The sequence below is a fragment of the Poromitra crassiceps genome (assembly GCF_964638095.1).
Source record: "Poromitra crassiceps genome assembly, chromosome: 2".
Taxonomy (NCBI): domain Eukaryota; kingdom Metazoa; phylum Chordata; class Actinopteri; order Beryciformes; family Melamphaidae; genus Poromitra; species Poromitra crassiceps.
In genome coordinates this window covers 24,220,168-24,237,667 of record NC_139624.1, presented here as the reverse complement: position 1 = coordinate 24,237,667, position 17,500 = coordinate 24,220,168, and the positions used below count along the sequence as shown (strand labels likewise).

At 44.1% G+C, this 17,500-nt stretch overlaps 1 pseudogene across 1 annotated transcript in view; it reads left to right on the top strand.

The window, feature by feature from the left end:
• The window catches only part of LOC310799115, a 25,757-nt pseudogene that overhangs the window by 4,209 nt on the left and 4,048 nt on the right, over positions 1–17,500 (top strand). The window contains exon 2 of the transcript in view: positions 1,664–1,736. The product of the transcript in view is annotated as an uncharacterized misc_RNA (transcript). The remainder of the gene's footprint in view (positions 1–1,663; positions 1,737–17,500) is intronic.

Sequence of the window (17,500 nt, the reverse complement as noted above, 5' to 3'; positions counted from 1 at the left end):
ATACTCAGAAAGTGATCAGCATGTATTGTACAATGGTGAGAACAGCCCGTGAAAAGTCGCAAATAAACTCTGTGCAGTACTGAGTGCGCTTTCACTCTCAAACGACCGCACATCAGCACATGAAGGACTCACCAAACTTGTTTTTACTGAAAGCCGTTTTTACTTCTCAGCCCTGATAGCCTACTACTCTGTGCTGCTTTTAATCTCTCTCAATAATGCTCTCAACACAACACATTTACTTGGTGAAATGACTAAAAACGAACAGTTGCAAATCTAAGTTTATAGCCTACCACATGGGTCAAGAAATGTGGCGAAAACACAGCAGAAGAGACTAACGCGACAAATCTGGAGACTTTTTCTGACATGGGATTAACATTACCAGCAAGCAGCAGTTGGTTAATTTTGGTTCATAAAAAAAAAAAATAATAATAATAATAATAAAAAATAAAAATAAAAATTTGAACAGTCAATTTACATATCGAACACGAACCCCTCCCCCACATTCGAAGTTGCATTCGAATTTCGAATGAAAAGTGACAGCCCTACTGCCTGTGCACACCCCCTCCACCCATCCCCACACACCCTGCCTGTGCACACCCCCTCCACCCATCCCCACACCCTGCCTGTGCACACCCCCTCCACCCATCCTCACACACCCTGCCTGTGCACACCCCCTCCACCCATCCCCACACACCCTGCCTGTGCACACCCCCTCCCCTCATCCCCACACACCCTGCCTGTGCACACTGCACACCCCCTCCACCCATCCTCACACACCCTGCCTGTGCACACCCCCTCCACCCATCCCCACACACCCTGCCTGTGCACACCCCCTCCCCTCATCCTCACACACCCTGCCTGTGCACACTGCACACCCCGTCCACCCATCCCCACACACCCTGCCTGTGCACACCCCCTCCACCCATCCCCACACACCCTGCCTGTGCACACCCCCTCCACCCATCCCCACACACCCTGCCTGTGCACACCCCCTCCACCCATCCCCACACACCCTGCCTGTGCACACCCCCTCCACCCATCCCCACACACCCTGTCTGTGCACACCCCCTCCACTCATCCTCACACACCCTGCCTGTGCACACCCCCTCCACCCATCCCCACATACCCTGCCTGTGCACACCCCCTCCACTCATCCTCACACACCCTGCCTGTGCACACTGCACACCCCCTCCACCCATCCTCACACACCCTGCCTGTGCACACTGCACACCCCCTCCCCTCATCCCCACACACCCTGCCTGTGCACACCCCCTCCCCTCATCCTCCCACACCCTGCCTGTGCACACCCTCTCCACCCATCCTCCCACACCCTGCCTGTGCACACTGCACACCCCCTCCACCCATCCTCACACACCCTGCCTGTGCACACCCCCTCCCCTCATCCCCACACACCCTGCCTGTGCACACCCTCTCCACCCATCCTCCCACACCCTGCCTGTGCACACTGCACACCCCCTCCACCCATCCCCACACACCCTGCCTGTGCACACCCCCTCCCCTCATCCCCACACACCCTGCCTGTGCACACCCTCTCCACCCATCCTCCCACACCCTGCCTGTGCACACTGCACACCCCCTCCACCCATCCCCACACACCCTGCCTGTGCACACCCCCTCCCCTCATCCCCACACCCCCTGCCAGTGCACACCCTCTCCACCCATCCTCCCACGCACTCTTTGTTCATGGACAGGTACGGCAGACGAGCCGCCAACAGGTGTGCTGCGTTTCTCAACATGACGATACGATGTGTGGTTACGTCTGTGTTAGATACGTTACGTCTGTATTAGCGCCCGCGTCGCATCGTTTCCCCTCCGATCCGTAAACGAGAACGCTGATCTGTCCGCCGTCAGGTTTGTCTTACAGATTAGAGCGAATGCGAATACGCTTAAGTGGACTCGACTCGTCGTCCTACATCAGTGCTCCAACTCTGATCACCGTGATAGACCCGGGCCTTATTACTCTGGTCAAAAAGGCGTCTGATCTCTCTGTTCTGGTATCCTCTGACAAGCCATGTGACGCAGTGAGTGGCGAAGAGATGAGTTTGACTTTTTGAGGTTTTTGGTTTTTGAAAATGGCGTTGGTATTGCTATATACAGTCGATACTAGGGATGGGCATCAATAATCGATAAAATCGATAATTGATCGTTAAGGATTCACGTCGATCATGTGGAATTTTTTAGCGATTCTTTTAAATAATTTTTTTATCAAATAGATGTGCTCTGTGCTGTGGATTTGATTTCACTACGTGGTCTCAACCAGGTGGGGGCGCAATCTATAGTTTTAGGAGTACGGGGTGGGGCTGCCGAGGTGATGAGATCAGCACTCAGCGGAAATGAAGACACTGACAGCAAAGTGGAGTTTTGTTTTGGACCATTTCGAGAGCATCTCGAGAGGCGTGCAACACGGCCACGATGCCAATCATCCAGCACTTGAACAGCGTACATCTGAACCTGCTTAACGTTTGTTAACGTGCGTTCTTGTCTCACCCTGCCCTGAGTGCTCATCTTCCTAATCAGGCCTGGACACTGGAGTTCACTTCACTTTGTTGTTTATGAGAGGACACGAGTCACCACCGCCTTTATATGTGAGTCACTGTTATTTGTTTTATGGAAGTTTAATAGGTGTATATATATATATATATATATATATATATATATATATATATATATATATATATATATATATATATATATATATATACATATATATATATATATATATATATAAGGGCTGTGCAATAAAATCAATATGGCAATATATCGCAATACATTTTTCCGCAATATTGTATCGTGATCTACATATCGATTTTTTTGCACAGCTGTGTATTCAGTGACACAATAAGAATACTTTTTATTTCAGTGCGTTCAGTAACACACTCAACACTCAGTAGTTTTGACTGAATTTGTCCACTAAGTTATCAAAGTGATGTATATATTATTACTAGGGGTGTCACGATACACTCAGTTCACGATACGATACGTATCACGATACTGGGTTCACGATAACGATACGATACGATACGATTTTAACAATATTTTTTAAAACTTGAATAATGACAATATATGACTGGAAAAGTAGTATTTTATTTGAAATGCACAAATACAAAACATGCTGTTGTGGGAAATTGTTATTACAATAACAACTAGAAAAAACATGAGATTGGAGATAAGGCTTATCTTGAAATAGAATGAGTTACACCGTCACTTAGATTTACTTTGAACTAAAAGGTTTCTCAGCAGTATAAATTCTCATTATGCATCTTCAGTTTTTCTTCAAACTCAAACAACAAGACTTTTCTTAATCTATTTTTTATGCATCTTCAGTTTTTCCTGTCAAGTAAACAGTTTTGCCAGAAACTCAATTGAATGGTTTCTCTCCTGTATAACTTCTCATGTGTCTCTTCAGAGACTTGTTCAACTGAACTACTTTCCACACATTGAACTTCAACAAACAAAGACGTTTCTTAGTCTATTTTTTGGAAAAAAAAAAAAAAAAAAAAAAAGTTTTTTTTTTTTTTTTTTTTTTTTTTTGCGATATGAGATTTCATCTCAACGATACATATCGTGACGTTTTACTATCGCGAAATTTCGTGGGACAATATATTGTGACACCCCTAATTATTACACTATCTGGGTGGTACACAGCTAATTTAATTTTCAGTAAATTATGTCGAGTATTGCAATATATCGCAATATGTATTGTATCGCAATGTACCTCAGGCTACAGGACCCATCACTGTGTCTTGTACAATCTAGTTGGATGGTCCTCCCTGACTATGCGTAGGATGCAGCATTGGTATATTCTCATGTATAAGACCATTCTGGGTAAGTTACCCTCTTACTTATGCTCTAAATTTGTGTCCATAACTACCTCGTATAATCTCAGATCCAACTGGTTGCGCTTTAAAGTGCCTCCTGTACGGACTGAGGCTGGCAAAAGAAGCTTGTCTTATTTTGGTCCCTGGTCCTGGAATGACCTGCAGACACGTTTTAAGTTGGTTTCTTTGATTTCGTTGTCCAGTTTTAAACACAAGTTGTCAGAGGTTCTTGTCTCGAGCTGCTCCTGTGGCAACATTTAAACTTCCACTGTGCACTTTGTCTCTTTATGCACTTTATGCCTCTCGTAGCAATATTTGGACTCCTCTGTGCACAATATGCCTCTGCACTTTATGCTTCTTTTATCATCATTTTATGATTATGATTTTAGGATGTAAATCGTAATATACGATTTTATTTCGTATGCTTTTTACTATTACTTCTGATGCAGTGTTGGTGTAGTCTGTGCTCTGTTTTAATTAGTTTTTGTATCTTGTATGTAAATGTGTGTATGATCTGATCTGTAACTTGCTGCCTTCTTGGCCAGGTCGCAATTGTAAAAGAGATTTCGTATCTCAATTTGTTTCTACCTGGTTAAATAAAGGTTATAATAATAATAATAATCGTGATACAATCGTATCGTGACCCATGTATCGTGAGGTCCTTGCCAATACCCAGCCCTAATATAATAATTGTAATAATTGTTATACCATGGCATAATGATCATAAACAGATGTGACCATGGTGGTAACGATTGCTAGCATTTATCTCACACGAGCGGTGTTGTGTTGTGCCATAAAGCAATCCAGCATTTACCGCCAAATCTGCACTGGCTACCAGACAACGTGATGCAGTGCAGAGGCACTGGTCTCATTAGTTTACTGTAATTATACTAATGTCTCAAATTTAATATATATATTGTATATATTATGTATATTTATTCATGTAAAATGCTCCATGTAGCACCTTTAAATTTGATTAAAAAATTTACAAATATTCATTGTTTTCCCCCTAAATAGTATACTTGGAATTGGATTCAGACCATCATGACAGTCTCCATTCAAAGCCATACTAAAAGCATTCTTTCAGCTGGTTGATATGAGGTGGTGATCACAGAGGAACCTCCATCACATCCATGGCTGCTGGGGCCCGCGCTCTCTTTGCCTTGGCCCGCCATGGATTTGTGGGGGGGGGGGGATGCAGCAGACATGACTGTCTTTCAGGAGCTGTAGTGGACTAATTTTTAAAGCTAGAGTGATGATACATACACAAGGGATCCATTGGTACCAACCCTGTCAACTTGCTGGTCGGGAAGGGGGCAAAATAATGTTCCAAAGTTGGCCATTTTCAAAGGGATCCATTGATCTCTCACCTCCAGATATGTGAATGAGAATGGCTTGTATGGGTACTATGGTTAGGCCCTATAACCCTACTATAGAAGCTAGGTAGCATAGGGTTAGCGGCTACGCACCTTGAGTTGCAGCACTTTCTGTCAGAAAGGTGTCTTTACCTTTAAATATGTTTACGCTCCCAAAAAGAAGCCTGTGGATTTTTTTTAGAACCAACTCTGCAAATTAACAAAATGACTGTTGAGCAGATAAAAGATTAGCCTAGTGCTTTTTATTTCGATTATTCTAGATCCAGAATGTAAATAGTCTATATATAATACATTTTAATGTAATGTAATTTCACATCAACATTTATTGTTGGCCCATGGCCCTCCATTCATCCAGATACATTTTTGACCCTTCATAGGAAAGAATTTGGGCACCTCTGGTCATATCAGAGATAGGCGCCATCGACCCCCATCAGATCTTTAATAAAAGGCCAATATCAGCCACGTATATCCGTCCAGGTAGACCACCCTGCTCCACTCAGACAGTCTCACTGTCTGACCACCCTGCTCCACTCAGACAGTCTCACTGTCTGACCACCCTGCTCCACTCAGACAGTCTCACTGACTCCTGGTCTGAGTCAGCTGTAGACTGACCACCCTGCTCCACTCAGACAGTCTCACTGACTCCTGGTCTGAGTCAGCTGTAGACTGACCACCCTGCTCCACTCAGACAGTCTCACTGACTCCTGGTCTGAGTCAGCTGTAGACTGACCACCCTGCTCCACTCAGACAGTCTCACTGACTCCTGGTCTGAGTCAGCTGTAGACTGACCACCCTGCTCCACTCAGACAGTCTTGCTGACTCCTGGTCTGAGTCAGCTGTAGACTGACCACCCTGCTCCACTCAGACAGTCTTGCTGACTCCTGGTCTGAGTCAGCTGTAGACTGACCACCCTGCTCCACTCAGACAGTCTCACTGACTCCTGGTCTGAGTCAGCTGTAGACTGACCACCCTGCTCCACTCAGACAGTCTCACTGACTCCTGGTCTGAGTCAGCTGTAGACTGACCACCCTGCTCCACTCAGACAGTCTCGCTGACTCCTGGTCTGAGTCAGCTGTAGACTGGATGTGTGTGTGTGGGGGGGGGGGGGGGGGGGGCAAGAAGTTGGTAAGGAGGGAGGAAAGAGGAAAAAGGGCAGACAGACATGCCACCAAGCGCCCCCATCTCGCTCCACCCCCCCTTTGTGTACCGTGTGGAATAACATACCTTTTATTCCCCCGGTCCCTCCTCCTTCCCCGGCTCTCTGTAAAGCGATCAGGGCCCCTGATAGTGATGGCGATTACAAACCCACAGGAGCAGCCTCCCCCCCAAAACAACGTGTTTTTCACCTCCTGTTTTTTCAGGGCCTGGCGCCACCCGGAGTACCGTCAACAATAAACATAGGCCAACGCAGGGCTGCCTGCCTGCCTGCGCCTTTTAGACCCGATTCAGTACACACACACACACACACACAGTCACACACACACACACACGCGCGCGCGCACACACACACACACACACACACACACACGCACGCACGCACGCACGCACACACACACACACACACGCACGCACGCACGCACGCACACACACACACACACACACACACACCATGGCAGGTACAGTGTGTCATTGTGAGTAATTGGCGGGGCATTCAGAGGCACAGCGTGCAGGGTTGAGTGACAGCTATAAGGCCACACACTTCCTGTGAACTTCTCATCACACTGGCTGGATGTCTGTCTCCACCGGCTCTTATCTGCCTCACCTGCCCCGTGTCCACACAGCCTCAGGTCTGCTATAGAGACTTTATTCCCGGCGTGTGTGTTAGGTGTGCTGCTGTGCGGCCTTTTGTTAAAGCCAGTGTACAAAAAAATCATGATAATAATAATAATAATAATAAAAAAGCAGGGGGCGCGGCCTCCCTCCCTATCTATCTATACATCTGCTGTGGCCCGGCTCGCAGCCCCGGCTTGCGTCGAAAGCGGTTCCGCTAAACGGTGGACTCATAGCAAATTGACTATTACTTCAAAGTGGCCTGTGATTATGTGCCTGAGTCATTAGAGGGGGGAGGGGGGGCTGTTAAGAGGGAGCCACTTCAGCATTGCCAGTGAACCAGCGAAGGAATGCCGGCGCGGTGCCGAGCAGTGAGCGAAAACGCCGACGGAGACGCTACAAATCCCACAGAAGTGAACGGCCCGCGAGCTCAAACACACACACACACACACACACTCGCTCACACACGTAAACACACACACGTAAACACTCTTTCTCTCTCTCTCTCTCTCTCTCTCTCTCTCTCTCTCTCTCACACACACACACACACACACACACACACACACACACATAAACACTCGTTCGTGCGCAGGCAGGGGCGGGTGAGTGCAGAGGTCAAGAAGCAATAGAGAGCCAAAGTGAACCGTTACTTCCTGGTTTTCTCCCTGTACCAGCGTGTGAAAAATATGAATGGTGGTGAACGGAGAAATAACGTTACTAATTTATCCCGTTTGACCTGTGCCATGGGGTGCACATGTTACATTTTGTCAATTTAAAAGATAAGTCAAGAAAGTCAAGAAAGCAAGTCAAGAAAGTCGCAGTTCGTAGTAGAACTGTGGCACTATAGGTTATAAATCAGAAAGACTACGCACAACCAGTCGCGTAAGTGACGTCTCTCCCGCCAGTCCATTGTTGCTGAGGGTGTGACGTATAATGTGCGACACGAGAGATGTAGTTGATTCACAAAACTAAATCTCTTATGTTTCAGTTTCAGGACAAACTGAGACTTTCTTGACATGCATAGATATCTTTTAAATTGATAAACATTTAACATGTGTACCCCGTGGCACAAACGGGATCAAAAAGTAACGTTATCTCTCCGTTCACAACCATTCATATTTTTTCACACGCTGGTACTGTACAGAGAGAAAAGCAGGAAGTGACGGTTCACTATGGCTCTCTATAGAGAGAAAGAGTGAAATGTGATAAAAGGTGAAGGAATGAAAGGCCATACAGAGAGAAAGGCCGTGATGCGTGGACTCACACGTACACAGCCAAAGCAGGGAGCACTGGGGCCGGCCAAATCATTAGCTAAGCACACCGGGTGGAAAAGACCTCCAAACACTTCCATTACATTACAATTGTTGCCAGATTCTCCAACTTTTTTGGGACTAGACTGCGCTCGCCCCCCCCATCTCCACATCAAAAGGACAATGGAGACAAGCAGGAGGAGGGATGAAAGACAGCGAGCGCGGGAGAGGGAGAGAGAAACTCTGGCAGTGGAGAGACCCGTGGAGCCGGCCCAGCGTACACCCCTTTTTTAATGGGAATAATACGCTTCTATCTCAGGCAATTAAGGCCATGTCCACACGGAGACGGAAGCTATCTTTTTTTTTTTTCGTTTCAGAAAAGTTTTCCATAAACATGGAAACGTTTCAAGAAATGTGTGTATCCACATGAAACCACTGAAACCGCTGTAGAATAACAGAGAAAGACAATCTCGTCAATAATGGCATACAACCTCTAGGGGCGCACAGTCTATAATGTGTATCTCACTGTAGCAGCAGCTTAAACCCTTGGCTTTGCGGGGAGGTTTGCCATGTCGATGAATAAAATGATTAAACCTACAGTATACAGGCAAATGCAGAGCTGTTCAGCAGGGCTGATGGTCTCCCTGTAGCCTACAATATAGAACGTTAACTATCGGTGACATTCCTGATATCATCCACTTCCATGATCTTTAGACATGTTGCAAACACATCCCAGCGTATTGGCCGCTCCTGCACATCACAGCACAGGCTAAATGATGCAACATAAATATACATTATATAAACTCATGGCATAAATGTGTTTTTATTGGAAAAAGTCGCGTCAAGTAAGCTAAAGTCTTGTTGGAGTGGACACGAGCGGATATCACAGACATCACAGTGCAACCGCGTGTTCCTCAAACCTCTCACTTCCCTATTCACGTTGTATTTACGAGGGCTATATATAGGGCAAGAGAGTATGTTGGTTACACTCAGGGTTTAGATTTCATTTCATTTCATTTTGTCCAATATTAAAATATTCCAGAATTGCATGTTGTTTAAAAATAAATATAATTTCTATCTAACACGTTAAGCCTGATTTTGTTTGTGTTATTGTAAAAATGTAGCCGCCGCTAAGCCTTCTGGGAAATATCCGATGAAGGGAGGGGAGGGGTGGATGGGTAGAGTCAGCTGTGTGGAGCCCTGAGGATGTTGTAGGCTACACGCTGTTCTCCGTGTCCACTTGTTGCTGACGGTGGTAATAGAGGAGCATTATATTTTGCTGCAAGATCCCCACTGCTGTAGCACGAACGCTACTGCCATGATTGTTATTGTTGCTGGTGGAGAGAGGTGGGGCTAAGGCGTCATCGTTTCAGGAAAGATGCGTATGGGTTGTAAACACGGAAATGCAAGGGTGGCGTCTTCAGATTTAATCACTCTGGGACCCGTTTTGAAAAATTAGCGTATACGGCCAGAACGTATAGTCCCAGAACGCGGTTCCATCTGGACGAAACGGCTATATGACAAAAAACTTTAGCGGATACACCTAAAGTCGTCTCCGTGTGGACATGGCCTTAGTCTCCGTTGGATACTTATCTGCGAGCAGAGGTCCACTGTGCCATCTAAAGAAAATGTTTGCGTTTGAAAAACTCTGTGAAATAAACAAAGATAAGGGGGGAGAACACGTGTGTATGGCCATTGCCGCCTATCACATCCGACCTGCATGGGCTTTGGTCTGGGAGGGATAAGTGACTCGGTTCAGCCCGGTACCACTGCCATATGCGACTGGTTTACACAGATGCATCAGATGGAAACACTACTGTAGGTGAACACAATGGGAATACCACCAAACAGAACAGCTAAAGCAGGGGTGGCCGCCATGAATTTAGCAAAAAACGAAAACGGAGGGAAAAAACAGAAAAACAAAAAAATTAAGAAAAAGAAACGTAAAAACAAAAACAAAAAAACTGATTCCCCCATTTCGTTTTTTCAATTTAAAACCATTGAAAATGGGTTATACTTGAGTACCCTGATTAACCTGTTGGCACAGGAAAAGAAAATTTGAAAACATACAGAAATACCCATTGTAATAGGTGAGCACATCAATAAACTATGTGTCACATATTTATTTAGGTAGAAATTAAATTCTTGATGGCACAAGGGTTTACTTTTCTGGTCCAATTCTTTTTCCTTGAAAACTGCCGCGCTTAATATTGTTTGGCCCCCGGCCGCGACTCCTTGTATTTTTCTGTATGCGGCCCACAACCAAAAAAGTTTGGCCACCCCTGAGCTAAAGACTTCACTGCCATTGAATGTACTGTTGGAATGTGTTTTTGAAGGCTGATACCAATAGTTTTAGACCGGCTATTTGGTGTGAATTCAGGTAAATTGGGACAGCATAAGAAAAACAGCATTGCACTTCTGCCCTGAAAAGTGTAAGTCAAAGCAATTGGTGCTGAGACCTTGCTGTGGAAGCACATGACCAAAGTCACATGACATAATTCCATAATTCTCAATGAGACTTTTTGTTGGGTTCTATTTTTTAAGCGATGACAAGAACGCGATCACAGGATAGAATTACAAAAACGCTGAAATTCACCCTAGCTTGAAATTTGACTATTTGCATTTACAAGTATTCAGTGTAAGTACTCCAGAGTTAACTCGTGTCTGGGTGCCGGGAAAGCTTCTGATTTCGTCCATCATGGGACACTAAAACTCCCCATCGCACTTATCTAGTGGGAGGGGCAGAGATGAGGACTTGGACTTGAGATTTGGGACTTGTGAACAATCTTTATTTTTGTATGTATTAGCATTAAGGAAAGATCTACTAATAATAATGTCAACTAATCAATGTTGCTGTGAGAGTGAGGATAATACAGTACATGCTTTGAAATCCTTGGTTTTAGCTATGCAGTGTTCTAAGCAGACCAGATGGCATGCAGCAGATGATAGAACACTCATCCATAAGAAACTTGAGACGACTTGGACTTGTGACCAAAGACTTGAGACTTGACTTGGATAATAGCTCAAAGACTTGAGATGGACTATAGCTCACAGACTTGACTTGGACTAGAGCTCAAAGACTTGAGACTTGACTTGGACTATAGCTCAAAGACTTGAGATGGACTATAGCTCAAAGACTTGAGACTTGACTTGGACTCTAGCTCAAAGACTTGAGACTTGACTTGGACTCTAGCTCAAAGACTTGAGACTTGACTTGGACTCTAGCTCAAAGACTTGAGACTTGACTTGGACTCTAGCTCAAAGGCTTGAGACTTGACTTGGACTCTAGCTCAAAGACTTGAGACTTGACTTGGACTCTAGCTCAAAGACTTGAGACTTGACTTGGACTATAGCTCAAAGACCTGAGATGGACTATAGCTCAAAGACTTGAGACTTGACTTGGACTATAGCTCAAACACTTGAGATGGACTATAGCTCAAAGACTTGAGACTTGACTTGTACTCTAGCTCAAAGACTTGAGACTTGACTTGGACTCTAGCTCAAAGACTTGAGACTTGACTTGGACTATAGCTCAAAGACTTGAGATGGACTATAGCTCAAAGACTTGAGACTTGACTTGGACTATAGCTCAAACACTTGAGATGGACTATAGCTCAAAGACTTGAGACTTGACTTGGACTCTAGCTCAAAGACTTGAGACTTGACTTGGACTTGCAAAAAATGCCTTGTGAGCATCTCTGGGGGGAACTCATACACTAGAATCTGTCTGTCTTTCCGTCCGTCCATCCGTTTGTCTATCTATCTTATTATATTTATAAATTTGGCAATGTGGACTCTTTTTGTCTCTCTGTTTGTTTGTTTCAAGAATTTTGTCCAGCCACAGCTATGCCGTTTTACATGCGATCATGCTGAAACTTTCAGGGGGTGTAAAGTGATGTCATCCGTGATGATGTCATCAATGATGTCAAAGAGCAGGCGAGGCTGCGACGTGCAGTGGTCATCAGTGATGTCATAAGAGCAAGGGAGCTTCAGCCCGCACAGCTCGGCGAGCTGCAGGGCGGGCGAGCCTAGGAATCGAGCGCGCATAGCGTGCGAGATGCCTAGCTAATTTACAAAAGCATAACTGAAAAATTAAATTAATAATTCAAATGTGCAAACACAGGTTTCATTCAGGTATGTAGCAGAGATACTCACAAGTCATTTTTTGCAACTCCAAGTCAAGTCTCAAGTCTTTGGTCACAACAAGCCCAAGCATGTACTGTATTATCCTTTATCTATTAGCATACAGTATCAGCATTGATTAGTTGACATGATTATTAGTAGACATTTTCTTAATATTAATGTGGCAACAAATAATAAATAAATAAAGATTGTTCCCAAGTCCCAAACCTCGAGTCTGAGTCGAGTCTCAAGTCTTTTGAAGACAAGGCTCAAGTCAAGTCTCAAGTCCCTGTGTGTGCGACTTAAGTGCGACTCGAGTCCAAGTCTCAAGTCCCCATCTCTGGTATGTAGTCAGTCAGGAACCTCCATCATATCAGTACACAGCATGACTGGATGGTATCTGATATCTTACAAACTCTATAATGCAGCCATGCAACTCCAAATCCCAGAACACCTTTGCTATGTGAAGGCGCTGTTGGCTACAAGAGTTATGGAACGTGACTTGTAACAGCTAGATAATGGTTTGCTTTATCTGCTCAGCCAACAAAAACAAACCGAGTGATTTTCCTTCTTTTTGGTGTGTAAAATAGATCTATCTGCAGGTCAGATCCAGAGCTCTCCCTTCACCCAGGTCACCTGTCTGCTGTCAACCAAACATCCTGAAATACAACATTTCTCTCATTCACACGATACAGTAGGAGCACATCACATGCTTGCCCATACGCACGCACGCACAGTTAAAGTTACAAGAATGCACGCACGCACACGCACGCACGCACAACACACACACACACACACACACACACAGGAATGCTGGCATGTGCACATTCAGATGCTGCTGATAAGAATAAAAATATATATATAATTTGTTTATATATCTTAAAAATGGAAACATGTAACTTTTGAAATGAAAAAATATATATATATAACAAAACATTTAATAGTTTATTTATATATTTTTAAGAATAACAAAGTATTATTATTATTGTTGTTATTATTATTATTATAGCAGCTTTTAAGGTCATGATGGTTTGCTCAAATCAGCCAGTCAGTGTCGTCCACCTCTGATATGATGGAAGTGATGCCGTTTGATTGATTATTGATCATTACTACACTAGCTGTCTGTGGGAAGCCCCTTAAGATGAAATTATACAACTCTGGGCAAAACACTGAATTTTTGTATCTTTTCTAAATGCTTTGGCATGAATCAAAAATATAATAATAATAATAATAATGATGATGATGATGATAATATAATAATAATAATAATAATAATAATAATAATAATAATAATAATAATAACAACAACAACAATAATAATAATAATAAAATAACCATACTGAATATCAGGACAACATGCAGCTATCGGCGGCTTCAATCCAAAGATTGATCAAACCTTGTGACCATGTTGATGAATGATTACAGTCTAATAAAGCATGCGTGTGTAAAACACTGCTCAGTCTAATAAGTCAAGTCAAGTTAAGTCAAGTCAAGTCAAGTCAAGTCAAGTCAAATCAAGTCAAGTCAAGTCAAGTCAAGTTTATTTGTATAGCACATTTCATACACAGAGGCAATTCAAAGTGCTTCACATAAAATGGTTGACAGGAAAATAAAAGAATAAAAGAAGAGAATAAAATGGACATTTAAAAGCATCACAACAAAACTTTAAAAAAAGAGTATAAAAAGTGCATTAAGCAACAGGCGCAGCAGTTGCAAAAAAATAAGCATGCGTGTGTAAAACACTGCTCAGTCTAATAAGCATGCGTGTGTAAAACACTGCTCAGTCTAATAAGCATGCGTGTGTAAAACACTGCTCAGTCTAATAAGCATGCGTGTGTAAAACACTGCTCAGTCTAATAAGCATGCGTGTGTAAAACACTGCTCAGTCTAATAAGCATGCGTGTGTAAAACACTGCTCAGTCTAATAAGCATGCATGTGTAAAACACTGCTCAGTCTAATAAGCATGCGTGTGTAAAACACTGCTCAGTCTAATAAGCATGCATGTGTAAAACACTGCTCAGTCTAATAAGCATGCGTGTGTAAAACACTGCTCAGTCTAATAAGCATGCGTGTGTAAAACACTGCTCAGTCTAATAAGCATGCGTGTGTAAAACACTGCTCAGTCTAATAAGCATGCGTGTGTAAAACACTGCTCAGTCTAATAAGCATGCGTGTGTAAAACACTGCTCAGTCTAATAAGCATGCGTGTGTAAAACACTGCTCAGTCTAATAAGCATGCGTGTGTAAAACACTGCTCAGTCTAATAAGCATGCGTGTGTAAAACACTGCTCAGTCTAATAAGCATGCATGTGTAAAACACTGCTCAGTCTAATAAGCATGCGTGTGTAAAACACTGCTCAGTCTAATAAGCATGCGTGTGTAAAACACTGCTCAGTCTAATAAGCATGCGTGTGTAAAACACTGCTCAGTCTAATAAGCATGCGTGTGTAAAACACTGCTCAGTCTAATAAGCATGCGTGTGTAAAACACTGCTCAGTCTAATAAGCATGCGTGTGTAAAACACTGCTCAGTCTAATAAGCATGCGTGTGTAAAACACTGCTCAGTCTAATAAGCATGCATGTGTAAAACACTGCTCAGTCTAATAAGCATGCGTGTGTAAAACACTGCTCAGTCTAATAAGCATGCGTGTGTAAAACACTGCTCAGTCTAATAAGCATGCGTGTGTAAAACACTGCTCAGTCTAATAAGCATGCATGTGTAAAACACTGCTCAGTCTAATAAGCATGCGTGTGTAAAACACTGCTCAGTCTAATAAGCATGCGTGTGTAAAACACTGCTCAGTCTAATAAGCATGCGTGTGTAAAACACTGCTCAGTGAAACAGCAGTCAGACAACAAGATGGAAAAACTCAGCAAGTTGCCCTGGTAAGGGTGCACCGTGCACACACACGCACACACACACGCACACACAAACACACGCACGCACGCACGCGCACGCACACACACACACGTGCGCACGCACGCACGCACACACACACACACACACACACACACACTCAGTGTGGTTCTGTTGGTATAAAAAACGAACTAACAACACAAAAACATATGATAGGAGAGAAGGAGAAGGGATATTGTCTGTGTATTATACTTTCACATTCACCCCAACTTGTGCAGTTTACTGTATGTTCAATTTGATAGATACATTATAACAGAAGCGCATAAAAAAGGAAAAAAAAAGGAAAAAAAGCCATGCTTAGTTGCAGTCTCACTGTTATATATTTTCCACGCAGTTCACAACCTTGAGTGTTTGGGTCCACCGCTCCAAGGTGCGTGGGGCTTAAGCCAGTTTATTTTAATAATTTTATGAGCTATTAATAGCACGTACAAAGTACAAGATAATCATCAGTCGTCAGTCTCTGTCCCTTTCACACTCTACACCTGTCTGTATTGTAATCAGGAGTCGTTTTGGTTTTCACACTATATGATTGGGCTGCGACAGGGGATCACACATTACAAGATATTCCACCAGGAGGAGTCCCCGACAAGTCTGCGTGGTCTCCAAACCACGTTTTGTCACAAAAACACACACACACGAGAAATGCGCTGAACACAAGAGCTCTCAGCATATCTAATTTGGTTTTCCCTAACCTCCTGAAGGTATATTGTCTAATTATCTCTCCAAATTCAAAATCTCTCCTATTTCCCTATTTCCATCTTTACCTTTTCCCAAATACTTGTAACTTGGGGCAATCAATCCCCAAAAATGTGTGAAAAGTCTCCTATTAGATCACATCGTCTCCAGCAGAGGGCTAGATTTCTATTTCAATCATGAGAGACCGGTTGGTAAGGTTTAACAAGATACTTTAAGCTTGTGGCATACTCTTCGCGCCCAGCCAAGCGCATAGGGCGCACAGCGATTATGACATCATCGCACGGGGCGTGTCGGGGGGCGAGGCCTGAGCGCAGCGCGGCGCGTCCATGGAGATTTTTCTATCAGCGCGTCGGGTTTTGCTGCCTGTGCCTGTGAGATCTCCGTGGTAGGCTATCAGTGGATATCTGCTGTGATTGAGACCTCAGCGTCGTAAAGTTGCCTTTGAAGCATGGCGTTCGATTATAACGAACTACCGTAAATTCCGGACTATAAGGCGCACCGGTCTATAAGACGCACCTTCAAAGGTGACTATTTTTTTCTTCTATAAGCCGCATCGGTCTATAAGCCGCGGGTGTTTTGATGTTTAATTACCATATGTAAGGCTTCGTGCACAGAGGGGATTGTCGGGAAAGAGATGGCTGTTTGGGGAAGCTCCCATTTATTAACATTTCAACAAAACAAAAGTCAGGTCACTAATCCCCAGACAAAATCACACATTGTGAGATGCTTAAAAATCACCATCGGCGGGAGCTGCTGTGCAGCCAAGAACACAAGTGAAATTCGTTCTCTCGTGACCTGTGGTTCTCAACGTGATGGACGATTCACCTTTCTTGTTAACAGTCCTAGTGAGAGGCAGGTCGAACGTCAAAGGCACTTCATCCATATTTATGATCTGCTCCGGTCCGATGGAATATTCCTTGATCTTTCTTTGTGTGAATTCGCCGAAGTTTGTAATTTTCTCCTGGTAGTCGGGAGGGAGTTGCTGACACACAGTCGTCCGCGCCCTGACGGACAGTCCCTTTCGTCTCGGGTTTGTGCATGATCCTTTGCTGCTGCTGCTGTTGTTGTTCCTGTCTCGCTACTGTCTCAGACATGGCTTTCAGGCTCAATCGCCGCCATCGTCGTAACACAGCCAGTTCTCCATCTTTTGAAGCATGATGTTAGATTACAACGAGCTAGTTGTGTGGCTTAGCCTTCCAAAATGTTGCTGTTAGTTTTTTAGAATGTAATACATAGAATTGGGAATGTTACATTCAATTTCATTCAGACTGTCTTTCAAGCTCAATCGCTGCCTTTTTCCCCCCGGAGCGAGGGAGGAGGGAGGGTGTTTTACCGTAGTGGCTGAGAGAGAGTAGTGGCACAGTGCTCCAATCAGGTCGCGAGGCACATTTTTTGCAACATCATCCAATCAGGGTCTCGCTCTCATAATGTCTGTCTTGCTCTCGTTCTGCCTCATACCAACATCCATAGATTTTGGAGGTTCCCGAGTGGCCGTTTGCTGGAAAAATCCATAGATAAGACGCACCGTT